Source organism: Thermobia domestica, chromosome 2 (genome assembly GCF_964235325.1).
Source record: "Thermobia domestica chromosome 2, izTheDome1.hap1.1, whole genome shotgun sequence".
Classification (NCBI taxonomy): Eukaryota; Metazoa; Arthropoda; class Insecta; order Zygentoma; family Lepismatidae; genus Thermobia; species Thermobia domestica.
This window is the reverse complement of record NC_137455.1, coordinates 379712591-379738591: the sequence shown is the minus strand read 5'-3', so window position 1 is coordinate 379738591 and position 26001 is coordinate 379712591. Positions and strand designations below refer to the sequence as shown.

The window sequence follows — 26001 nt, the reverse complement described above, 5'->3', positions numbered from 1 at the left end:
TTTCGTCCCACTTTCGTAATTCCACTATTATTATATATCTCATCATCATTGTCTCCCATAGATCTTGGCGAGAAAACGTGGGACGTTAAACTGAAAAATAACAAAACAAAGAAAAGAACCACATCGGGAATCGATGCCGGATTACTAGCCACAAGAATCATTTTTAAAATACTGTGTATAAGACTAATATCTCAAATAACATACATAATTTTAAATAATATGAAAATAAAAAAAGTAATGGGTATTATCATATATTTACATCTACAATAGAAAGTCACTTTTAATTGGATGTAATTTGGTGCAAAATTCGTGATAATTATGACTGGAAATCTCACCCCCTCTTAGATCCTGTGTGATAGGAGGGTTCTTGATATATGAAAAAGCGTGGAAAACGTGACAATTTTCCGTTTACTAACTTCCAAAACAACTAGCAATAAATAACTAATTCCTTCTGGACCGCGTTACACCGTATTACGTTACGTGACAAAATCTTGCTACAAGGTTTTAGTTCTAATGCTACTAACCATATATTGCTACGTGCTCGTTACGTAGAGCAGAGTTTCAATTTTTACCCTTGATATCGCCCATCGCACCCATTAATAAAATGATTATTAATGAAACCCATTTGTTTAGGCGCTTAATAAAAGAGGAATATTGATTTTTTTGCTTTATCTATCATAATTAACTACTTGCAAGTTAGAATATTATCAAATTGCTAACAAATCATGCTACATCTAACGAACAAAACAAACACTAATTAAGCAAGCTTTTACTAATTACAAAAAAACAAAGCGTATTGAAAAGTTGGCATAATACTTACGGCAAAGCATTGGAAAAAGTAATTTGGATTTGATGCTGTGAAAAATTTGCAGGGAAAAAATTAATAATGTTATTTAAAAAAATTTAGTGTCCTAAAAGATGGTAATTTGTGTTATTACTGAGTAATTTGTTTGGCTATAAATAGCAAAAACTTAAGATTCTTTTAGCAAACTGAAAATTAACGTCATGTTCTTTAGGTGTAAATATAGCATTTCCTTATATGATAAATGCGAAATAAACATACGTAAATAAATTATTTTGTAAAGTACATTCACATGGTAGAAAAAGCGACATGCTGCAAAAGAACAAAGCAAATTTGTTTTTTCATTAGGGTGGAGCAAGCGTCCATTTTGGGGCCAGCCTGCATCTCCAAACGCAAAATGACACACACTAAAAGCGAAGCGAAGCAGCCAAGCACACGGAAGAAAACAAAAAACACAATTTCACATCCATTTTATACAAAAAAGAAATCGTAAACAGTCTATTTTCAACACTTATGCACACGGTTGGAGTATTTGTAACCGATACAACCCTTGAAAACATAAATTTTAAACGAAAAAATCCATGAGAATATGATTTTCGGCGACATGCTTGTTGTTGGATCCCCGTCAACAGCTAGGCGCGGCGTCCGGCGTTTTCCAACATGGCGGACTCGCGAGAAGCTTGCCCGCTCGATAAAATGTAGCAAGGCCTGGCAGTTATAACATACCGGTGCTTTACTGCAGCTACAGCAAGCAACCAGGAAAAAGAAAGAAAGAAAAAATAATAAGATGGTCCAGTTTTTTTTTAACAAAAAATAATAAAAATAAACCAAGTTCATGTCAAAAGCAAATCATTTTCACTTTGTTGTCATAAAAGTTACTATTTAGTAGCCACCAATGTAAGTCTTTGTGTGTGAATAGCGTGTGTGTAGCGAGCGAGAGAGAGAGAGAGAGTAAGAGAAAATGAGGGAGCGAGCGAAAAAAGAAAAAAGACAAACCGTGCGGGATGTTAATATAAACTACTTATTAATGGCATGTTTATGTACACATACAAGCAATATAAGTGTTACATATCTTTCCGTTTTAGCGTTTTATAAACTGACATGAAATTTAATATCACCAACAAAATAGATAACCCTTTATAAAGTGTCAAAAGAAAGTCACTCATGACCACCATAACCCACATTAGGTAAAGGATAAACCCAAATTATGCGAATTCGGTACTCAAATTTGAAGTAATACATCCATAATTACGGTCGGACACTGAATCCATATCGAAAAACATGAGAAAAATACTCGCCATCTCTTACTGGTTTGGGTCTTGGAGATTAATATTAAAACCAGAAGTCCTAATTTATGTCTAGCACTTGGTTACAACAGAGAAATAAAATCAACGATGAAGTGTACTCTTGTGGTACAGGATTCACTCACATATATACTGGGGGTAAAAGTGAAGAGGAACGTGAGGGGACACCGTTCCCCACTTCCAAAAAAAAAAAAAATATCTATAGCGTCCCTCTACTTCCTAAAAAATTACAACGGGTAAAGATAGGCACGGGGGATGGCCTGACGTTAAGCGTTCCCATACTTTTTCAGATCCACTTTTATCCTTGCATAGGGCCTATATTACGTATATGAAACTATTTATCGAACCTTTGGTATGCGTGGTCCCAGGTTCGATTCCTGGTGGGGGCACTATTGAACAAAAAAAAAAGTGGTTCGGGTTCCATTATAATCAGTACGTCTAGTCTCTCTTAGCCGCCCAGGCATAATCGTGGGACGGTAAACTCAAACAAACGAAACCAAAAAACTTTGTCGATATCTACGTCCGTTTCATTCATTATGCGATCAATATAGTAACCGAAAAATCGTCATTTTTACCACTTCCGGTTTTAAGAGAAGATAGGAATAAAAGTCAAGGCAAAACTAATTTTTGGAATACTGAATCTTTGAAAAAAAGAACTCTTTTCAAACACTCTTAATGTTTTCCTTTTAAAAAAAATAAAAATTGAAAATAAAAGTAGTGTTGCAAAAAAAAAAAAAAAAAAAAGGAAAAAGAAAGAAAGAATGAAAAAAGCTTGTCGATATATATATCGAAAAGCATTTTTGTTTTGCAATGTATGTATATGTATACTACCAGAATACCCTTTCTTCGCACGGGGAGAATACGTTTCATTTTGGACATAAAGGGCTGGATTTGGATTTAAACGACATAAAAAAGTGTCAGTGTTCATCTCAGACACTCTGAAAACTATGGATTCGACACTAATATTGGACATTTTCGATCATTTTTATATATCTCCTTCTCCCCCAAGCTGGGGGGTTGAATTTGGATTTAAACGGTCGAAAATGTCACTGTTCATCTCAGAGACCACGAAAACTATGAATTCGATACTAATTTTGGTCATTTTCGATCATTTTTAAATATCTTCCCCACTCCCTCCCCTAAGTTGTTCCCTCAAAATGAAATAATAAAAGCCATCTCAGGCCCGAACCTCATCTTTGGTGCAAATTTGATCGAGATCACTCTTGTAGTTCAAGAGTTATTAAGTCACAAACGTAGTCACCTTCATTTTTATTTATTTTTATGTATCTCCCCCTCCCCAACGCTAAGTTGCACCGTCAAAGTGAAATGATAAAAAAAAAACATCCCAGGCCCGAATCTAATCTATTTCTGACATTTAAGATAGAAGTCCAGCAGTCCTTATTTTTAAGTGCTCCCCAATTCGCTCACGATACTAGGTCAACGCAAACAATTCTTTACTCTTGCTGTAAATTGAACCCAGGTCGACGTATATTTAAAAAAAAACTATCATGTCTTTTAAGAACATGGAAATACCGTACGGCCAAATAGTCCACCGTTGACTTTGATACATTCAACCTCAGTTCGATTAGTAATTGATATCCAGTTTACTTACGTTATTGGACACTAACATCTATATCAATGTGGTCTAACCAATTTTCAGTCACTAGACTGAATTCCTAGAGATGTATCAAGGGCTAACAATTATTATTATTATTATTATTATTATTATTATTATTATTATTATTATTATTATTATTATTATTTTCTCTGGGCATGTTCAGCTGAGTAAAGGTGGTTGCATACCATCTTCCGCCACCATTAGACCCCTAATAGATCATTTTTTGTTATCTATCTGTTCCTTCAAGTAGCTTAGCAATTTATTTACATACTAGACCCTATGTCAATATCAAAATCTTTTATACCCTTGCCAGAATTGAACTGGAGTCCAAGGAATGGTATCGAAAACTGTCCGCGCTAATAATTCTGGTACACTGTCTTACATAAAACACAAATAATTGTATCATACTTTTATTTCAAAAATAACATATTTAATTTTAATGTTAGAGGCACTGTGGCTGAGTGGTACAGCGTTTGCCTCTGGAGTGTGGGATCCCTGATTCGATCCCAGCTAAGTAAGTTAGTGGTGGACAACATCCTGCTCGTGGGTTTCCTCATGGTATTCCTGTTTCCTCTCACTTTCTCATTCTACTAATTCTTCCATTATCATTCACTTATTTTAATCGTTTCCCTTAGTCTAAAAGGCATAAACGTGGTACGTTAAACTCTAAGAATTCATTACTTTTAATTTTTAAAACTTTCGTCAAAGTTTCACAAAAAAGAAATGAACGAAATGCAATTATTAATTTTACGTCTTTATGCCAAGAGAAACGGATAATTAACGAAAAATAATTGCTGGAATCAGATTGCCGCAAAGAACAGAACAACTCCCCACGGATGGATGTTGCCCATCACAAACTAGCTTGTCCTGGAACCGAACCAGCGACTCCTCACACCACAGAGGTGAGAACTGAGTCACCGGGCCTCCACAAAGAAATGAAATGAAACGAAATCTTCCTGTTTAAGAGGCCTCATCCTCGGCGAAATTAAAATACCGCTAATTTTACAGTAATTATGTGATATCTTCAAATAGATAAAAGATAATTGAAATGTGGAACAAGAGCGTCCTAGGCAATATTGTTTTGTGTGAGGTATCGTTATCACAAGTCACCTAGTGGCTTTCCGTTTTCAGCCGTTTAGAAACGCGAAAATAAATGCCGATTTTCTATATAGTTGAAAATCAAAAGCAGATAAGTGAGTCGTGATAACGGTATCTCATGTAAAATGATATTGTCTAGGGCGGTCTTGTTCCACATTTCGATTATCTCTTATCTATTTGAAGATATCACATAATTACTGTAAAAGTTAGCGGTATTTTAATTTCACCGGGATGAGGACTTCACCGTCCCACGATTATGCCATTTGGGCTAAGGGAGATGATGATTCAAGGCAAGTGAATGATGATAGAAGAATTGGTCGAATGAGAACGTAGCAGGAAACGGGATTACTTACTTGGTCGGGGATCGAACCAGGATTCCAACGCGCCAGAGTAAGCGCTCTTCCACTGAACCACCGTGCCCCTTGAATCAAATTAAGTAATTAAAGTTCCACTTACCTGTCTATTTTTTCCCGGACATTGAAGTAAATAAATCAACTGTATTGTCAGTAATACTATTCTTGAAAAAAATAAACATTAGGGTCTATAGCAACACTGTTAATATTTTATAAGTAAAAGAAAATCGTAAAATCACAAATATTGTAATACAACCACCACGAATTTGTACGATTTTTACACACTTCTTGCTCAGTATTAAAATACACCAATAAACAAACATATTAATTTTCGGGAACTGAAAAACTACAGCCACTGTATACTATAAACTAACACTAAATACTGAAGATTTTTCCTTAGCCGAACCTCCCAAAGGATGAATTTTTTTTCAAAGAAACCTTTCAGAGGGAGAAAACAGAAAATTCAAAAAAACTTTCACAAAACTAAGAATGCTGATAGGTTTAGGGTCATAAACTGACCGAATGAAGGAGGTAAAAAAAAAAAAAAATCTTTAGAAAAATGTATTCGCTTTTCCTTCCTGTTGGGTATTACGCATTTTAGGGCCGCTTTCTCTTTCTCTTTTGTTAGCGTTTTTAATTGTTACCCTTGCTTTTTTCTTCTTCTGCTCTGTCAAGAATACACCCGCCCACCCCTTTTTTTGTGTCCCTTTCTATACTTCTTACGGCGTACCATAAATATATCCACCCGGGATGTTAACTTTCACTCGAAGATTCCCTTTATAACCCTACAAACATTTTTTTTAAAAGCAAAAAAAACTTCTTTGCCTCATTCTTGTGTCTACAAGGACACTTTTTCTTAAAAATTTTCTTACTGACCACCACCTTGCAGTCTATTCAAATTCTTTCTTCTCTCTAAATGCGATCCTTTGCTCACTGCTTTCCATAGCGTAGGTTACATAAGCAAAGGGTCTCCTTTCTCAGTATATCCCCCTCCCCCGCTTTTATTTTTAACGAGTATTGCTGTCCAGAGAAGCTATTTCGATGCCTGATTTACAGTGTTTCCCGGCTGCCTCATTGTAAGAATCTTTACGACCTGGAAATAGCTGGTATCCTTACAGGCGAAACCTTTCGCATCTTGGAAGAAATAAAAAAAACATAAGAAAAAAAACAGTATAGAAGCAAATAAGACCGGTCTAGCTATTTATGTATGTGTGTGTGTGTTTGAGAGTGTGTTTGTATTTTTATGTCTGTTGTAACGTCTCCTTTCTTCTGTAGGTATATAACGTTTGTTGCTATTTGGCAGTGAAAACGTGGAGTTTGTTGGGTTTCGTTTTCGTGATTCAATGTGTCTTGCTTGTAAAGAGTTAATTTTTGTGTACTGGCGTGCGTAAATTCTAACCATGTGTTTCTATAACAAAAGATACATATTCAGTAATGTGTTTTTAAAAAATTGTGATACTTTTTTATTCTTGCGTCAAAATTCTATGTTGGAATTCTTTTCTTGTTGCTATGGTGACTATACAGTGTTTTGTGTTTACGTTTCAAAGTGCGTGATGTGCTGTGCTGACACTTTTTGTTTTTCCAATGGGGGCACTTTCTCGAAAAAGTGGTGCAAAAAGCTTTCCCAGCTAGCCATCCTAGGTGTTCTTGGGTTTTCTCATTCACATTAGGCAAATGCTGGGGTGATACCTCACATGTAGGTCCCAGGCCGCTTCCTTCATTCCTTTTCATCGGATAGTATGATCGCCGAGGACATCATCCCTTATACGTGACGGGCTAACATGGCCATATATACCGAAAGCCCAGAAATCTAATTTCTAATCCTAATCCTAGTGACGGGCTAACATGGCCATATATGCCGAAAGCCCAGAAATCTAATTCTAATCCTAATCCTAGTGACGAGCTAACATGGCCATAGACGCCGAAAGGCCAGAAATCTAATTTCTAATCCTAATTCTAGTGACGGGCTAACATGGCCTTAGATGCCGAAAGACCAGAAATCTAATTCCTAATCCTAATCCTAGTGACGGGCTAACATGGCCATAGATAGCGAAAGGCCAGAAATCTAAATTCTAAATCCTAAATCCTAACTTCTTGTTTTTCCTTCAAAACAAAATATCTAGTCTGTTAAAGCAAAATCGGATCATCCCTTGTCTACGCTTCAGGCGAAAGTTATCAAAGGCGAAGTTTTTATAAAACAACAACTGTTTAGCCCTAAGAAAGCTTCCAATCTGGGTATCTTATAGGCGAGTATGGGAAGGAATGACCGCTTAAACGATGACTGGACAGCATATAGTTAAACATTACTAAACAATGTGAAAATTTTGAGTTAATATTATTTAACCATTGCATAAATTTATCGCTTGCTATGTGACGTAATAATTGAAGTGTTAGAAATTCCATAAAGTCACTTTGTTGCTTGTTGGTAGCCTACATATTGTAAAATTTTTCTTACTAAAAATTAGAACAGTGAACAAGTGGCCAAACTAATTTGTTTATTAAATTAATTACTTAATATTAGCGAATAAGAAGTATATTTGACATTTAAGTGATGTTCGTTTTTTGTTTACTTTGTAAGTCAATCGCATTGTTCGTATTATAGGTCTACTTAATTGTATTTTAACAGTGATGTGACTACAGCAAATTTGTATGTCATTAGTTGTAATTCTTTATAAGGTTACGATGTAAATAATACATTTTTAGGGATTCCGGATTTCTTTAAGTATTACTTTTCTCTTTTACAATATATGAAGCTCGCAGTGGTTCGATCTCGTTAGGCGTTAACACCTATGAGCACATTCTCCCTATTACTAAGGACTTTGGTCTGACTGTCCATTCAGAGATATGGGCGCCCGAAGGTAGTCAGGGGGCTCAGGGAAGTGTATACGTAACATAGCAAACCACGTATATTAAATATCAGTAACACTAAATGTAATATAGCAACCAGGGAGATGGACCTCCTAGAAAATTTTCTTCGGGCGCCCCTGCTCTTGGAGCTCACGAGTTTTATCATCCGTGATCTTAGTCTTGTTGGAGGTTTTGTTTTCGGTTCTTTGTTTTTAACGTTAATGTTTTGAAAATGAGTCCAATTTTGCTTTATATTCGTTATAGTTAAATTTTGAAGTCTGCCAGAAATCTGATGAAAGCAATAATCACAAATGAATCCACTTTTTTAATTTTAAGACGATTTTGTTATAAACTAAAGATAGGAACTAAATATTTAACTGCAGTAGGTCAACTTGGCAAATATTTTCCATCTCCATTCTGCGATTTAGAAACTTGAACTAATTCCCTATTATCCCATTCATTACTCATTAGCGAACGTCGGTTTCTGTATAACTCTGGGGGAGGGTGGAAGAATCGTGTTTCGTTGTTAAGTATCCAAGCAAAGACATATTCAAATAGTAGAGAAGAAACTAACTTTTTGAGGCACGGGCATTTTGCAGCCCCACAAAGATTGGCGCCCATTATACTTATCACAAGCTATTTTGCCTGTTTTCATATACCTGTGTGTTAGAAGTGCATTTGGTCGTGTAGTCTCGTTTCTCGAACCCTTTCGAGGGGTCAATAAAACTAATAGAGATACCTCGCACAGCATCTTGTATTTGTTGTTTTATAAGATTCTGTTTCTTTTCTTTTTCTTCTTCGTTCTTTCCTGCCGTCTCTCGCGAATGTAAGAAACGGCCGCAGCGGCTCTGGGAGTTGACCGAGAGAACAGCCAAACCCCAAAAAAGTGTAAGAAGCTTCTTCCATAGGTGTGGTGCTTGCAGTTTGGAAGACATTCTCAAAAAATTCTTTCCAATAACACGAACATTGTTTCTTTCAATGAAAAGAAAAATGTGTGGAACGCTGTCTTTCACCAACAGAGATATGCAGCTGGTAAGTTCAACAACAAACCACATTAAAGTTTATTGTCTTTGCTTTATTGATGTTCTTTTGTTGTTTCTCTGAAACCACATCTTGTCTTGCGTTAGTCATTTGTTAGTTGCTTCTACAAAATGTGTCCGCCATTTTCTCCCATTACGAATATCAAAGAGTGTACATTGTAGGCTATCTTTTTATGTTGTATACTATTACCTTATCACGTAGTCCTATTTTTGGTCACTTTCTTCTTTTGTATTTGTTATTATACAGACAGCATTATTGGTTTTGAGGTTCAAAGCGATAAAATATGTCAGCTAAAATAATTCTTTCAAATAATGATTATACACTGCAAAAATAAATAAATAAATAAATAAATAAACTACTTTTAGACACAGTAAGACACTTGACTCATTACAGACAATCTTTGGACACCTCCAGAGTACAATTGTTCACCCATTTTAGATACTGTGTTGTCCAAGTTATGCCCCAGATTATTTTCAAACTATGTCATCACTCTGTTTTCGAACTGTTTGCCGAGAAGAAGTGTTTTAAATATGTCATTCTCTACTAGATACTGTTGTTTGAGAATGAATGCTTTGGAACAAGTGAAGGACTATTTCATCAGTTTTCCCCTCAACATCTGTACTAAAAGTGTTTAAATGGTGTTTTATTTTTTACAGTGTACATATATTATTAGAGTTGAGTTTTTATATTATTACATAAACAAAACAAGTAATACCATTATATATATATACAGGGTGGCCCAAAAGTAGGTATACAGCTCTGCATTGATCAAGTATAACAATCTAGTTTATGGGCTTATTTGTCGCGCAGCTTAAGATTTAAGTAAAAACACATTAAGAACAAATAATAAAGAAACTAAGTCTATCTGATGGATAACAATAAGAAATGATCTAAGATGCAATAAGCTGATCAGTACGGTACTGTATACCTAGTTTTGGGTCACCCTGTATTTTATAGAAGGGGTGTCATTTAACCTTTAAATCCCCATTGACGCCACTGTTTCGTCCAGGCTTTAAACCTGGATCAACTCTTAATTAAACTAGGAAGATAATTTTGGTACCAATGTGTTTCAGAAGGACGAAGCTTCTGCCGATGTGCTTTTTATGTATGTGGGGGTACAACGACGGGGGGTGGAGGGTAAAGTTCGTGTTTTTTTTGTTTTTTCTATAAGGTTTTTTGCCCCCTCCCCCTTGAGATTACATTCATAAAAATTGGTATGTGAAGCAATGAAGTAGTCCACTCACTACATGGTAATACCCTGTATGTGTAGTTGTTGCTTATATGGGGAGGAGAGACGACAATGTTGGCCAAGTTTTTGAGTCTCAGAGTTTTGACGTTAAATACATTTATTTTCAAGACAGTTCCTTCAGGTTTCTTCTTCTACGAATAGGGCAGGAATTGCACAAATGTTATCTCGCTGGAATCTGTACTTTATAAGCATTCCAACGATGTATCAATCGTGAGTATGTGATAATTAGGGGGTCACCCGAGCCGCCAGCTTGAGAGTCTACAATTTCGTTCAAATCCCTGCCGACTGTAAGGTTAATGGCATAGGGACAATTGCTCTCGAGTTAGAGATAGGCAATAACATACTAACGGAAAACGTGAATTCATATGGATGGAGAGTCTTGGTTTTCCCGAAGCAAAACTTGAGACGAAGCTCCCATTTTGTACGCAAACGCTGGTCGAATAGATTTTTGGTGTTGGCAAGCTTTGAGAAGCAACCGATAAGATGCAGTAATTAAGAAGTTAAAAAAAAAAAGACCCAGAAAGCCAAAATTAATGGCGTTCGGAGTCGATGCTTGGACCATGCATCAACCAGTGAACCTTGAGATAAGGCTGCTGTAACCCTTGGTAGCGGTATGGTCTGTTCGTTCATTTTAAGATGAATTCGTAATTTGGGTATAGGTGTCTCCAGGACACTGGTAAGATGACTAATTGATACACAATTTGTAATATAATAGTGTATCACGGATTGCCAATTTTGAAGGATATACAGAAGAAATAGTCCTTCTCTGTGACATAATCCTCCTTTGGTCTACTGTTGTAATAAAGTGCAGGTAGTATAAGTCATTAAGGAAAGATCCACAATCAGTATAAGTCGTTAGGAAAAGTTCAACAAGTGGTGTAAAGCGTTAGGAAAAGTTCAACAAGCAGTATAAAGCGTTAGAAAAAGTTCAACAAGCAGTATAAAGCTTTAGGAAAAGTTCAACAAGCAGTATAAAGCTTTAGGAAAAGTTCAACAAGCAATATAAGGCTTTAGAAAAAGTTCAGCAAGCAGTATAAGGCTTTAGAAAAAGTTCAACAAGTAGTATAAGCGTTAGGAAAAGTTCAACAAGTAGTATAAAGCATTAAGAAAAGTCAAAAAGCAGTATAAGGCATTAGGAAACTTCAACAAGCAGTATAAGGCTTTAGGAAAAGTTCAACAAGCAATATAATGCTTTAGAAAAAGTTCAACAAGCAATATAAGGCTTTAGAAGAAGTTCAATAAGTAGTATAAAGCTTTAAGAAAAGTCAAAAAGCAGTATAAGGCATTAGGAAACTTCAACAAGCAGTATAAGGCTTTAGGAAAAGTTCAAGTAGCAACATAAGGCGTTAGGAAAAGTTAAACATGTAGTGTAAGGCGTTAGTAAAAATTCAACAAGCAGTAGAGTCTATAAGACTTTAGGAAAAAAGTTCAACAAGCAGTATAAGATGATAGGAAAAGTTCAACAAGCAGTATAAAACATTAGGTAAAACTTAACAAGCAGTTTGTATATATATGAGGCGTTAGCAAAAACTAGACCAGAAGTACACAAGAGTAGTAGCACAAATTGAAGTTTAAAAAAAATGCATTCTCAGTTGGCGAAAGTATAGTGAAGATATTTCTAAGGAGCAAATTATACAATGTAATCCTTCTACTGATCATCATTTAGGCCCTACGTTTGTTAGTGATACGAAACTTAGGTTGGCGAAAATGTTGTACGATAACTGCTGAGTATCCTGTTATTATGTGAATGGTATCGTATTGTTAAGTGCGTTATTATACATAGGGATCTCTGGCAATTTCCATTGTTGCTAACTTTTGCTTAATTGCTTTGTTGCCGCCTTTAAAAGTATTGTGTCTGTCGTTACCACGACAACGAGACCTGATCAGTTATCAACGATTCTATGTCGTTTTCATTCACCAACAAAAACTTCTAATTTTTCAAATGAAACTCTAACATGTCGCTTTTCTTAACAGTTTTCCTTATGATGTACCTACTCGTAAGTTAGGTACTTAAAGAACATTACGGCTTAATGATTGTCATGTTACTTACATGCATAACTGACTCGCTGAATTATATTCCTGCGTAGCTATAAATTTTCCAATTCAATTTAGAGAGCAACACTCCATGAAGTATTTGCCAAGGGATTGAAAATTTCCTTATTTTATCCCATTTCTAGTGCCGTGTCACTACATATCGTAGATGACCTTTGAAAGAAGTGTGTTTTCATGAGTTGAACATGAGTGTACAATTTCGCATCGCCAACCAGCATTGAAGATCAAATATTTCGCCCTTTTTTTTACATGTGTTTTGGTGTTTTAAGGGAAAAACGAAAGAACAACAAAGCTTTTCCACAGAAATACATTCTCACACATTTTAACCCTTTTCTCACACATAAACAGCTCTCTTGTATGAAGTACGGTGGCATTTTAGGATGAAAAGTAAGTGTGTGTGTGTGTGTAGTGTGGCAGCGGGTAAAGGAGGGCTTAGAGCGGACGCCAAATGAAGCTTTGATGCGGGTTTTTGTTAGCGCCCGCGCGTCGTTTCACACACACATACAGAGAGAGAGAGAGAGAAAGAGAGAGATGGCGAAAAGAGATTGTGGCGACCAGCTATGTGCAGAGATGGCGAGAAAGGCTTCTAGGAGGTGGAGAAGGGAGTGTGGCGCCGAGGGGCGGGAAAAGGGGGAGGTACATGTAATAATACCATAGGCTTACTTGGTGACACCGAAGGAATTTGTAAGCTGCGTAAATTAGGCAAACAAAGGCTTCTGCCTTGCGACTGGTATTCGGCGTTCTCCTAATGAAGTTAATGAGCATCTTTTGCATTAGAAGGGGTGGCGGGTATTTAAGGTAAGATGAGACTATGTGAGGTTGGTCTACAAGTAAAAGGGTTGCAGTTTGTTGTAGTTGTTACATGTTGTCTAGGATAGTTGTTGTTGAGGTTGGATTTCGTGTCGTAGCTGCAACTAACAAAAAAACCGAAGAAAGTTAATAGAAAAAACAAAGGTAAAATGAAAAAGAAATGGAAAAAAATGAAAAAAAAATAACGAAACAGAAGAGACTAAACTTCTTTCTGAATTTAGGAGGCGTAATCCACGATCTCTATCTGATTTCTATTGTTGTGACAAAATAGTACGTTTATGTTTAGTGCTACGAATAGCTCTTAAGAGGCCCCCATCAGGGCAAAATTAAAATACCGGAAATGACTGTAAACGGAAAGTTACTAGGTGACATGTGATAACGGTACCTCATGCAAAAAAATATTGTCTAGGTCGGTCTTGTTCCACATTTCGATTATCTTTTATCTATTTGAAGATATCACATAATTACTGTAAAATTAGCGGTATTTTAATTTCGCAGTGATTAGGCTTCTTAAATACTGTGCAAAATACCAATATATGGGTACAATCTTGTATAATAAATTAGAAATAGAGTTCCCCACTAGTCAAAGAATTGAGGTTATCCCGTCTCGAAGAGATGTGAAAGTGATGTCTCGACTCGGAAAGGTTTCTATTGGAAGAGCTCTCTGGCTCGTACCATGGACAACCTTTGCCAGAAAAAATGAATAATATAGCATCTAGTGAAATATATTTTAGTAAGAAAGTTATCAATTAAGCAAGTTAATGCTGTTGTCAGAAACTTGCAACAATAACATTTATGTATATTTAGTTGCAGGGCAATAAAGACAATGAATGATAAATATTGAGGAAATTCAAAGTTTAAAAGGGATAAAAATAATTTAATTTATTGAAATAATTATCGTGGTAAGTTTTGTTGAGTACTAAAGTAATTTTAAACGAACTAAGTTTTGCTGGATACTAAAGTAATTTTAAACGAACTGGGACCGCAATATTTAATTGTATATGTGTGTTACAAGGCTAAAATATTCGAAGTTCCCTCAAACTGATATTTATTAGTAAGATTCATATTGATTTTGAGTTTTTAGCTTGAACTTGATGAGAAAACAATAACCCAAGTTCTAGCAAACCATCGCACGTCACACGACATCGATTGCTAAGAAACAATCGATTATATTGTTTGATTGTTTGTCGATTGTTGGCAACTTCAGATGATCCCTCGTATGTCAGTGAGTTCATACCATATGTGCTGTGATGAGAACAGGTGTGTCAGTGTGTTAAAGCACCTCTTAGAAGGTTTGAAATATTAATATTGTGAATAGATGTAGTGACGTTTCTTTATTCGTCTCCTGAAAAGCTAACAAATTGGACATACCAGGTTTCACATGTTAAACTACAAGATATATATATATATATATATATATATATATATATATATATATATATATATATATATATATATATATATATATATATATAAGGGCGGAACCAAGGGGGGCTATAGCCCCCCCTTGACGCTCAGGTTTACACTGGATAAAATGCGCTTCAATTCTGCTTTACACTGGATAAAACGGCAAATTATGGTTTAGCCCCTCCCTTGATTATATCTTGAATCCGCCACTGTATATATATATATATATATAGGGTGGTCCACAAAACAAAACTAACAGTGATCGGGAGTCCACAAGGCTTGTTTTATTCCTTCTGATGTATACAAATAACTAACGAGATTTCAGTACAATTAAGTCATATTTAGAGGTCGCTCCATTTTGACTTTTTAAAAAATTTTTGTGAGTTGTTCTCAAACCTTTCAGAACAAAATATCAGTATTTGTATTCTCAAGTTACAAAAACTCTTTCTTCAGTGGATCGGGGACATTTTTAGGATGGATTTCAACCAATCGAAAAGTAATCTGCTTCTGTTCCTCGTCTTTTGTCACATCATCATCACAGCTATTTGTTTTAATAATTCACAAACTTCTTGGAAAACGGGATTATCTCGCCATCTAATGATCATAATGAAAGCTACGAAGTTATATCGCTACATTTATCAGGTTATTAGCACAGCTACTGTGTGAAATTGCATTGTAGTCTTGACACCTATAATGTAGTATACAGGAATGTAATAGGGCGTATACCCATTACCCACGTAATGTTTTTATAGTGCAGCATATATTTGCCTTAAATTTACGAATGAACGAGTATATACGGAGGTAGGCATACGCTATATTTTCGAAGCGGTCCAGGGTATACCTCCCACAAATTCTAGCATTGGATCATTGGTAATACTACAAGAACAAAAAGATTTAAAATGGAGCGGCCTGTAAATATTGAGCAATAGGGTTGAAATTTTGCGGGTAAGTACGGTAGCCTTCCTTTACTTCCTTATTACTCTTAAGGGGCGGTGGTGTGATATTATTGTTTTAAATGTACATGCTCCAACTGAAGATAAGGGTGACGATATAAAAGATAGTTTTTACGAAGAAGTGGAACGGATATTTGACCAACTCCCGCGATACCATATGAAGATTCTATTAGGGGATTTCAATGCGAAGGTAGGACGAGAGGATATTTTCAAACCGATTATAGGGAACGAAAGTTTGCATAAGGAAAGTAATGACAACGGTGTTAGACTCGTGAACTTTGCAACATCCAAAAACCTAATCGTGAAGAGTACAAAATTCCCACATCGCGACGTTCATAAATACACTTTGACATCACCAGACGGAAAAACACATAATCAAATTGATCACGTTTTAGTAGATAGAAGAAGACAATCTAGCATAATTGACGTCCGGTCGTTTAGAGGGGCTGATTGTGACACTGATCACTACCTGGTAGCAGCAATAATACGTAAGAGATTATCGTTGAATAAATGTAATACTCAATGTCCGAAAACGGAGAGATTTAATTTAAAGAAATTAGAAGAGAGCCAGGTAAGAGAGGAATACCAGATTGAAGTTTCGAATAGATTCTCGGTTTTAGAAGACTCGGAGGGCACTAGTGTTGAGGATACTTGGATTGAAATTAGAGATAGCATTAAAAGTTCAGCAATAGAAAAATTGGGACACGCGGAAATACGTAGGAACAAACCATGGTTCGACCAAGAATGCATTAAACTAGTAGAGAAGAGAAAACAGGCAAAATTACGGTGGCTACAAAATCCGAATGAAATAACTACACAAAATTTCGCAGATATCAGGCGGGAAACTTCCAAAACTTTTAGAACAAACAAACGGGATTTTTTGAAAGCTAAAATTAAGGAACTTGAAGATAATAGTAAAAATAAAAATATTCGGGACATGTATAAGAGAATCAGCGAATTTAAGAAAGGCTATCAACCTCGTGCTTATATATTAAAGAAATCTGACGGAACAGTTCTCACTGATACGGATAGCCTCTTAAATAGATGGAAAGATTTCTTTGACGATTTGCTGAACACGCAGCCAAAAACTAATGTACGTGGAGAAAAGGAGATACACACCGCAGAACCGTATATTCCAGAACCCAATCGAATAGAAGTGGAAGCCGCTATAAAGAAATTAAAGAAACACAAATCTCCGGGTGTAGATGAAATTCCGGCTGAGTTAATTATAGCTGGAGGCGAAAAATTGTGGAACAAGATACACAAACTCATTCTCCTTATCTGGAACAAGGAAGAATTGCCACAAGAGTGGAAAGAGTCAATCATTGTTCCAATTCATAAGAAAGGCGACAAAACTGACTGTAATAATTATCGAGGCATTTCTCTTCTGTCAACATCCTATAAAATCCTTTCAAATATTCTGTTAGCAAGATTGACCCCATACGCAGATGAAATTATTGGAGATTATCAGTGCGGATTTAGACGAAATCGATCAACTATCGACCAAATATTTACCATTCGCCAAATACTCGAAAAGAAGTGGGAATACAATACCCCGGTACATCAACTATTTATTGATTTTAGAAAGGCTTACGACTCGGTTAGGAGAGAAACATTATACAACGTCCTTACAGAGCTTGGAATACCGAGAAAGCTAATTAGATTAATTAAGATATGTTTAAGTGAATCCCAAAGTAAAGTCCGGGTAGGAAAATTTTTGTCCACGAGCTTCCACGTCGAAAATGGCCTGAAACAAGGAGATGCGTTGTCGCCATTATTATTTAACTTTGTGCTGGAATATGCCATAAGGAAAATCAAAGATAGCAACCAGGGCCTAGAGTTGAACGGCATTCACCAGGTTATGGCATATGCTGATGATGTAAATTTAATAGGGGATGATAGGAGAACAGTAGAAATAAATGCAGAGATATTATTAAACGCTTGCAGGGACATGGGTTTAGAAGTAAATGCAGAGAAAACTAAATACATGGAAGTGCGTCGGGACCGTAATACGGCAAATTGTGGAGGCGTTAAAATATTAAATAATACTTTTGATAAAGTGGATACTTTCAAATATTTAGGATCAATATTAACAAACGAAAATCATATTCACGAAGAAATTAAATTTCGACTAAAAGCAGGGAATTCGTGTTACTATTCGGTTCAAAATCTCTTGTCGTCGCGAATTCTGTCGAGGAATTTGAAGCTTAAAATATATAAAACGATAATCATGCCTGTTGTTCTGTATGGTTGTGAAACATGGTCGCTTACTCTGAGGGAAGAACATAGACTGAAAGTATTTGAGAACAGGATCCTGAGAAGAATATTCGGACCCAAGAGGAACGAGAATGGGGAATGGCGGAAGCTTCATAACGAGGAACTACATAGTTTATACGGTTTACCCAACATTGTTAGGGTCGTCAAGTCTAGGAGGCTTAGGTGGGCAGGTCATGTAGCTAGAATGGAAGAAAGTAGAAACGCTTTCAAAGTCTTGACTGGTAGACCCATAGGAAAACGACCATTAGGAAGACCTAGGCGCAGATGGGAGGATAATATTAAAATGTATCTCGCAGAGATAGTAATACAAAGTAGAAACTGGATGCAATTAGCTAAGGATAGAAGTCAGTGAAGAGCTTTTGTGAACGCGGCACTGAACCTCCGGGTTCCATAGGCCATAGAGTTAGTTAGTTAGTTAGTTAGTTAGTACGGTAGCCTTTACTCGAGGAAAAATATAAGCCTTGTGGAGGATTATTTTGAGCAAATTGATTTCTTTTGCATTTGGTTTTGGACCACCCAAATGTATATAGGCCTATATATTAGGGTGATCCAAAACCAAATGCAAAAAAATCAACTTGTTCAATATATATATATATATATATATATATATGTGTGTGTGTGTGTGTGTGTGTGTGTGTGTGTGTAATTTTCTTAAATGCTTTAGGCGTCTTTGTGTGAATGAGGAAATGCCCTGGAAATGCTAAGTGTCTGTTCTCAGTGAATCCTTTTTTTTCAAACCTTTAGAAAATTGACTTAAACTATCGATTTTGCAAAACTTCCTTTTGTTTTAAGCCCAAAGGGAAACATGACAGCAGAAATTTTCAGAAAGTGTTGCTATTTTCACTGCTAACTTCTCACTTTAGGTAGTGAATACATATTTACAACGTAGAAGGGGTGCACTTGCACTTTTGCACTCCCCTAAATTTGGCCCTACAAGTGACTTTGTGACTTCATATCTCTTGGATCACCTGACCGATCTCGATCAAATTTTCAACATAGATGACGGTCTGCCCTGGAATGGAATTTATCAGTTCACTTTGACGGTGCAATTTAGGGGAGGGTGAGATATTTAAAATGATCGAAAATGACCGATATTAGTGTCGAATTCATAATTTTTGGGGTCGCTGAGATGAACAGTGACATTTTCGATACCGTTTAAATCCAAATTGAGCCTTCATTGCCCTTTATATCCAAAATTAAACGTATTCTCCCCGTAGGAAGAACGATGAATCTACTAGTATAACATATTATATTCGTTAGCATTTTTTTCTTTTCAATAAACTGTGTGTGGAATGAATAGTCTGCTCAATTCATAAGCATAAATTTATAATTATGTGCTTTTCAACGAATCATCATTCTCTCTCTCTCTCTCTCTTACACACACACACACACACACACACACATACATGTACATTGTCACACAGAGATACGTTCATTCCCTCTAGATCCGCAGTCCTATGTGTATTAGTGTCTACATGCTCATTGCATGCATGTACTGCAGTCCAGTTAACCCCCGGTGCTACAGTGCCTCGATGAGTTGCTTTGTTCTCGGAGGTAATTTCTCCCCCACCCCCTTGTGTTTCCTCTTGACATGTACCTCCCCTACTTCTCTTGAATGCGGGATATACACTCACCGCAGTATAAACGCCAGTATGAATTAACCTCAAGCACCCCTGGACATTTGAACTAAGCTTTGGAACCAAACATCCGTGAAATGCGTACCAGAATTTCCCAGTTAAAAAACTCATTTCTTTTTAAATCAATGCTTTTTATTCTCAAATAATATATGTTTTTTCGTATGTTTGTCAAATTACTTTTATATTTTGCTACATTTGCTAAATAATTTAATTTTTAAAACTCAAAATCATCTTAAACTATTCTGGAATCTTATTAACTTTGGATTGTGTTCGGAAACAGCTTCTAAAGGATAACACACTAGTTTCATAAGAAATTATTAAAAGTACCAAAAAGAGGTAAGATTCTAAAGTTTTAAATTTGTAGCTCACTAACCAAAGAGAATTTTAAGAAAACCACTCTAAACCCAGAGCCGGCTTGTGTATTAAGAGGACCCATCACGACGAAATTAAAATATATCTTCATATAGATAAAAGATAATCAAAAAGTGGAACAAGAGCTTGCTAGACAATATTATTTTACATGAAATACTCCGTTATCACGACTCACATATTTGCTTCCGACTTCCAATCATTTAGAAAATCGGCATTTATTTTCGTGTTTTTAAATGGGTGAAAACGGAAAGCTACTAGATGACTGGTGATAACGGTACCTCATGCAAAATAATATTGTCTAGCCCGCCCTTGTTCCACATTTCAATTATCTTTTATCTATTTGAAGATATCACACAATTACTGTAAATTTAGCAATTCGGGGTGATTAGGTCTTTTAAGTCATACCAATAAAATTAGTTTTCTTTCGCTTGAAACTAAAAGAAGAAAGTTTTCAATACATTGATAACTGTATACAAAAAATAATATATTAGATAACATTGATTCTCTTAGTTCCGTGAGATTAGACTTTAACCAGTGTGATCTACCTCACGAAGCAACTAAGCCATGTATATACACTGTATGAACTTAAAATTCCTAAGAGACACTTGACTTTTTTTTTTATCATTATATTACAGTTAAATTACAACTAAACATGCCTTTTTTATATTTTAATAATGATATTTTGGTAAGATATTTGTTAAAAGTTCGTATTAAAATCATATAATATACATTTCGTAAATGTAATATTTAAACATCTCATAAAGAGCCTGGACGCAATCAAAGTTTGGAAGTGGAAACGTACCAAAGAGTGTTTAAAATATGATAGAGTAAATTATATTAAGATATTTAGTATTTGAACTATTGGGTACTCGGTAAACTTCTAAGACTACCACTGTTATTGGTGTGGTGTTCAATAACCTTTGTCAGCACACATCGCTATATTAGAACTTGACCTGGAGTTCAGAATCATATCCGAACGACTTGAGCTCTCAACGGGAATCGAACCCGAAAGTTTGCATGTCATAAGGAAAATGGGAAGATAATGTGCACTCATGTCCAAAATTATTGTCGCATGTCTATAAATATGTTGTTATAAGAATATAATTTGATAACGAATTCACCCGATATTTCTTATAATGTTAGTAGACCCCCTATGTGTATAATCGATAAAGACATGTATGTGGCAAATTTCATGTCAAAAGAGCAGTAAATAAGAACAATAAAACGAAAATAAAGCATTGTTGTCCATTTAGCAACATTTTATTTTACTCATCCTAATTTTCGTATTTATAATTATTTTCCTATGAAATTTACCACACATATACATTTTCCGATTATACACATAGTATCAGGATTAAAAGTACGATGCAAAATCGTTATCAAATTATATTCTTACTAGAAGACAGTTATAGATATGCGACAATAATTTTGGACATGATTGTACATCAGAATTTTGGATAGATGGGTACTTTATAGGCGCGCACCCAGAAGAGCTTCCAATATTACCGGCCACTATACGTCTATATAGTATTGAACGGGTATTATTCTGCACTCTAAAAGACGACAAGTAATTGTAAAATATTTCCACCTATATTTAAAAAAAAAAAGAACTAGGTCTATATTGTTTTTATTAGATTAAGAGCATAGATGATGTGTAAGATCAAATATTCATGCAACATCAATAATTTCCCTGTTAAACTAACTATAGTTTTATACCTAGGTAGAGAAAGTATACAAATGAAATGAAATATTTTAGTTTAACGTCCTACGTTTATGCTTCTTTTGCTCAGTGGTAGAGTGTTCACCTCTAATGCGTGGACTCTCGTGTTCGATCCCACCTTTCGCCAAGTGAACTTTGTGGTGGGCAAACGCCGCGTGCGTGGGTTTCCTCCGAGTTTTCCCGTTTCCTCCCACTTTCGTCATTCCGCAATATCCTTCATTTCCCATCACCACCGTCTCCTTTAGAATAGTCTGTATAAAGGTGGGTAAGCTCTTTTAGGCTAAGGGAGACCATGATTAAATCAAGTGAATGATAATGGAAGAATTGATGGAATGAGAAAGTGGGAGGAAAGGGGAGTACACCGAGTAAATCCACGCTCACGATGTTGTCCACCACAAATTTAATTGACCGGGGATTGAACCAGGGACCCCATGCACCAGAGGTAAGTGCTCTGCCACTGACCGACTCTCTGTGCCTCCTAGAAAGTGTACAAATGTATGTTGAGTTAGGAAGTTTACAGGGGAGTCTGGACTAGGGATGGCCATATTTTCCGGGAAAACGGAAAATATTTTTTTCCGGAAACCGGAAAATTGAAAACGGAAAATTTTCCGGAAAAACGGAAAACGGAAAATGTGATTTCCGGAAACCGGAAAACTTTTTCCGGAAATGACCATTCCTAGTCCGGACCCGCTGGACTCACTTCCTGTGGGTGCTCCTTGGTATTTTATGTAGCCCAGAACAGGGTTTCTTTTCCTTCATATGTAATTAAGTCACATAACTAGTTCGGGATGAAAACTCCATTGTCATATTTTTGATTGCGAACATAATAGAAATTTGAAGTGTTCATGGGATATTGAAATTCAAAATTCTCTCATGGAAAATATCAAATTTGGAGTTAGCCCAGTTGGCGTCCAAGAGGTCCAATGTAAAACATATAAATCCATCTTGTTTTGGGAACAAAACATCCAATATATTTCAATCATAATTTTTCACGTACGCCTTATATCTGGAGAACTACATATAGTGTAGCCAAACCCGAACTATCAGTTAACTCACGTGTCAGTATGATGTGTTTATTCCGTAGAAAATATAAAAACCCCATTTAGGGAGAGTTCAAAAATTTTGTGGCTCCTGATTGGCCAAAATTGTAATCTTTTGACCCTTTTCCCCCCTAAAATTCTTGTTTAACTCTTTGTTTTCTTCGCATGTATTGAGATCGAAATATAAATTGCATATTGATTATTGTTAGTTATGTGTAAAAGTGCTAAAAGAATTTTTCGTTTTCATTTAAAATCTTTTTCCTTCGTTACTACGCCATTTCTTCTTTCAAGTTCTTCCTTCCCCTTCCTTTTTGTAATGTTCGTCATCGACCACTTGAGTGCCCGCATCTTCCGTTGCGAAATCTTTCTTCTTCCCTTCTTCTTGTACTCTGACCTCAACATTTCTCTAGTCACGTCCACCACCAGTAGCATCCCAATATTGTCCCCTAAGCTCCTTTAATCCCCTTGTCTTTCGCCCATATATAAGGCCACATTCCCCACTTCGTTTGGTGCCTCTGGGGTCACATATGTGTAATTGTGAAGAGTGTGTGTGTGTGTGTGTTGTGTCTGTGTGTATCATTACATTACTGGCACACTCTGCGTCTCTCTAATGATTCAGCCATACCAAGTCTAGCCAAACACATCTCAAAAGGACCCTTGTGTCCCCTCCCCTTCATTCGCGCTGTCTTCTTACATACAAGGACACTGCCACGCTGTTGTGTCTTCCTATATTTGAGCCACTAAATTGTCTTCTGCAGAGATTGATGCGAAGCCTTACATGGATACGCCGAGTGAATTTCAAAATAAAGATCATAGTTTCTTTCTGAAGAACAATACAGTACACAAGTTGATACTAACATTGAATATTGTTCGTATTCAGTACAAAATTAATATAAAAACAGCATTTATTGAAGGAGAAATACATTTACAGTAGGTCTTCATATTCCTTAAATAAAGGTCTATGTGTTACATATGTATTTATATTAGAAGGATTTGAATGCTGGATGCTGAGAGGAGCTTTCCTAAAAGGCAGTTTCAGGAATTATTATTATTATTATTATTATTATTATTATTATTATTATTATTATTATTATTATTATTATTATTATTATTATTATTATTAAATTTTCTACCTTTTCACAGATCCTGGGGCTAATGAGTTTTTTTTTTTTAATTTTAGGTTTGAGCCTGGAAATGTTCCTTCCACATTTCTCGATCTCCTATTTTTCCTCTATTTTCTTCTATTTTTTCAAATTATCTATCAGTTGTGTTCTTTTTGTTCCTATTCCTCGCTATCCTTCCATCTTTCCTATTATGGCGGTATGAAGAAAATTTCTTCGCAAGATGTGTCCAATCCAGTTGGCCTTCCCACGAAGGATGGTAGCTAGAAGTGTCCTCTTCTCTCCTAACCGTTTCAAAACATCTTTCTTTGTTGCTTTCTTTGTCTTTTTTCTCTTCTCCATCTTCCTCCAACACCACATTTCGAAGCTCTCTAAATATTTCCTCTCTAATTTCCACAATGATCAAGTCTCTGAACCATACAGTCCAATACTCCATATAGGGCTATAGCGTTTGACCAACGTCTTTCTAATCCAATTGATTAAGTACCAATATTGAGCCTGCTAATTAAGAGTGATCTTTTCTTGTTGAATACTTCTTTGGCTATGGCTATTTGTATTCGTTACCAAATGTTTGATTATTCTAATAAACGTTTTTACCCTCTCCTCCGAAGAATGGTAATAAATAACCAAACATGATTGTTTAAATGAAACAAAAACTGTCTTATTGAAAAAGGAAAAAAGCACCAAGTAAGCGAAGAAAATAACCAAGTATTCTTACGTGCTTTTTTCTTAATAACCATTGTAATTTCAATAAACAATTTTAAAATTGTTCTTTTCTGAGCGAGAGAACAATCCCAAGGACTTGGTAAGATATCACAAACCGTCGCAATTAAGCCATGAAAATTTATTATATTCGTAGCAGAATGTACCATGAAGGCTGATCCTAAATTTGATGAATAAGACTGATAAGAGAATATAAATAATATCCTTCTAATATTAAAATTTTCGCATACAAAGTGTTCACTAGGTGATCTTCCAGTAACGCTACCTTGGCGACCATAATTGCTGTCTGTTTAAATGTAAATTTAAAATTATTTCATATAGATATACAAAATGACGTCTACCTGTATTACGCATATAATTTTTAATTATTTCCTGTGTGAGAAAGGAAATTTGAGATTCTAAATTAAAATATATGCTTAACACTGCTGGGAATTTCAATGCACCAGCACGAGGATGAAGAAGTAACAGTCACAAATATTATGCATACTGCACAAGTTATTACATTTGCATTGCCTGCATTGCCTGCATTACCCACAAGACAATAACTTTCTCATTTCGTCTCGAAAATGAGACGAGAAATACATTTTCCAATTCGAGACAAGACGAGACGAGAAACATGGCAATTATCATCTTGTTTTCGAGACGAGATGAGAAATTTGTCGAGTGTCGTGAGCAACACTAATTCACCCAAGTCTTAGATCTCATACGCTGTTAAAATGTTACATGTGTAAAAAAATATAAATTGATAAAGTAATTGCACGAACATAATGAAGAATATTTATGAACGTTTAAAGTTATAGTCATTATGCAATATATATCAATAATAAATGTTGTTTAAGTGCTGTTATATCACACCCTTCTTGGACCTCTCATTAGGGATACGCACGAGACGAGTGGAGAGAGGTTTTTCCTGACAAAATTCGAGTCGAGACACGGCTCTTCCAATAGAGAAATATACATTTTTCGAGTCGAGACATCACTTTTACAGCACACTTTCGAGACGAGACAGCCACATATCTTGTCTCGTGCGCATCCCTACCTCTCATGGAAGTAGTCTGATAACTTCTACTGTAGATAATTTTTTTTAAAAAATCAGTGAATACATTTTGTACATACATTTACAATAGGAGACAAGAAGAAATTCGAAACGACACACTTAAATTTTTCCGAGACTCAAGACAAGACTTGTAAAATACTTATGAGACGCGGTGAGAAAACTTGATTTTTCGTCTCGTCTCGTCGTAAGGAACTGTATTCACCGCTCTGTGCAATGTGTGACTGTGCTACGAGAGTCTAGTAAAAAGGTCCAGAGGTTAGCAAGATGTGGATCCATGGTCATGCAGAACGCTTATGACACGAAACATAGAGACGGCAAGACGCTGGATGTCCTCTTCGCCTATAGAAAGCTATGTGTTTGTGACACCAAAGCTCGTCAATTGTATCCGGAGAGTATCTTTGGCGTGCGAAGCTTTGTGCAATCATTTGACGGATCAATTTCAATTGGCGAGAGATAAGGTGAAAGTGAAGCCGAAAATTAGTGGACCATCGTGTGTATGCAGCATATGACACTGTGTTCT

The 26001-nt window shown here is 35.9% G+C and overlaps 1 protein-coding gene and 1 long non-coding RNA gene across 4 annotated transcripts in view; one reads left to right on the top strand and one right to left on the bottom strand.

Annotated features, from left to right (window-relative positions):
• LOC145678870 (uncharacterized) overlaps window positions 1-3469 on the bottom strand; it is a 197924-nt gene extending 194455 nt beyond the window's left edge. The window contains exon 1 of one of the 2 annotated variants that reach the window (XR_014130466.1): window positions 821-3469. This is a non-coding gene — a long non-coding RNA (uncharacterized LOC145678870). The remainder of the gene's footprint in view (window positions 1-820) is intronic. The other variant, XR_014130465.1, reaches the window with a different exon arrangement.
• LOC145678863 (homeotic protein ultrabithorax-like) overlaps window positions 1-26001 on the top strand; it is a 755760-nt gene that overhangs the window by 224778 nt on the left and 504981 nt on the right. The window lies entirely within an intron of this gene.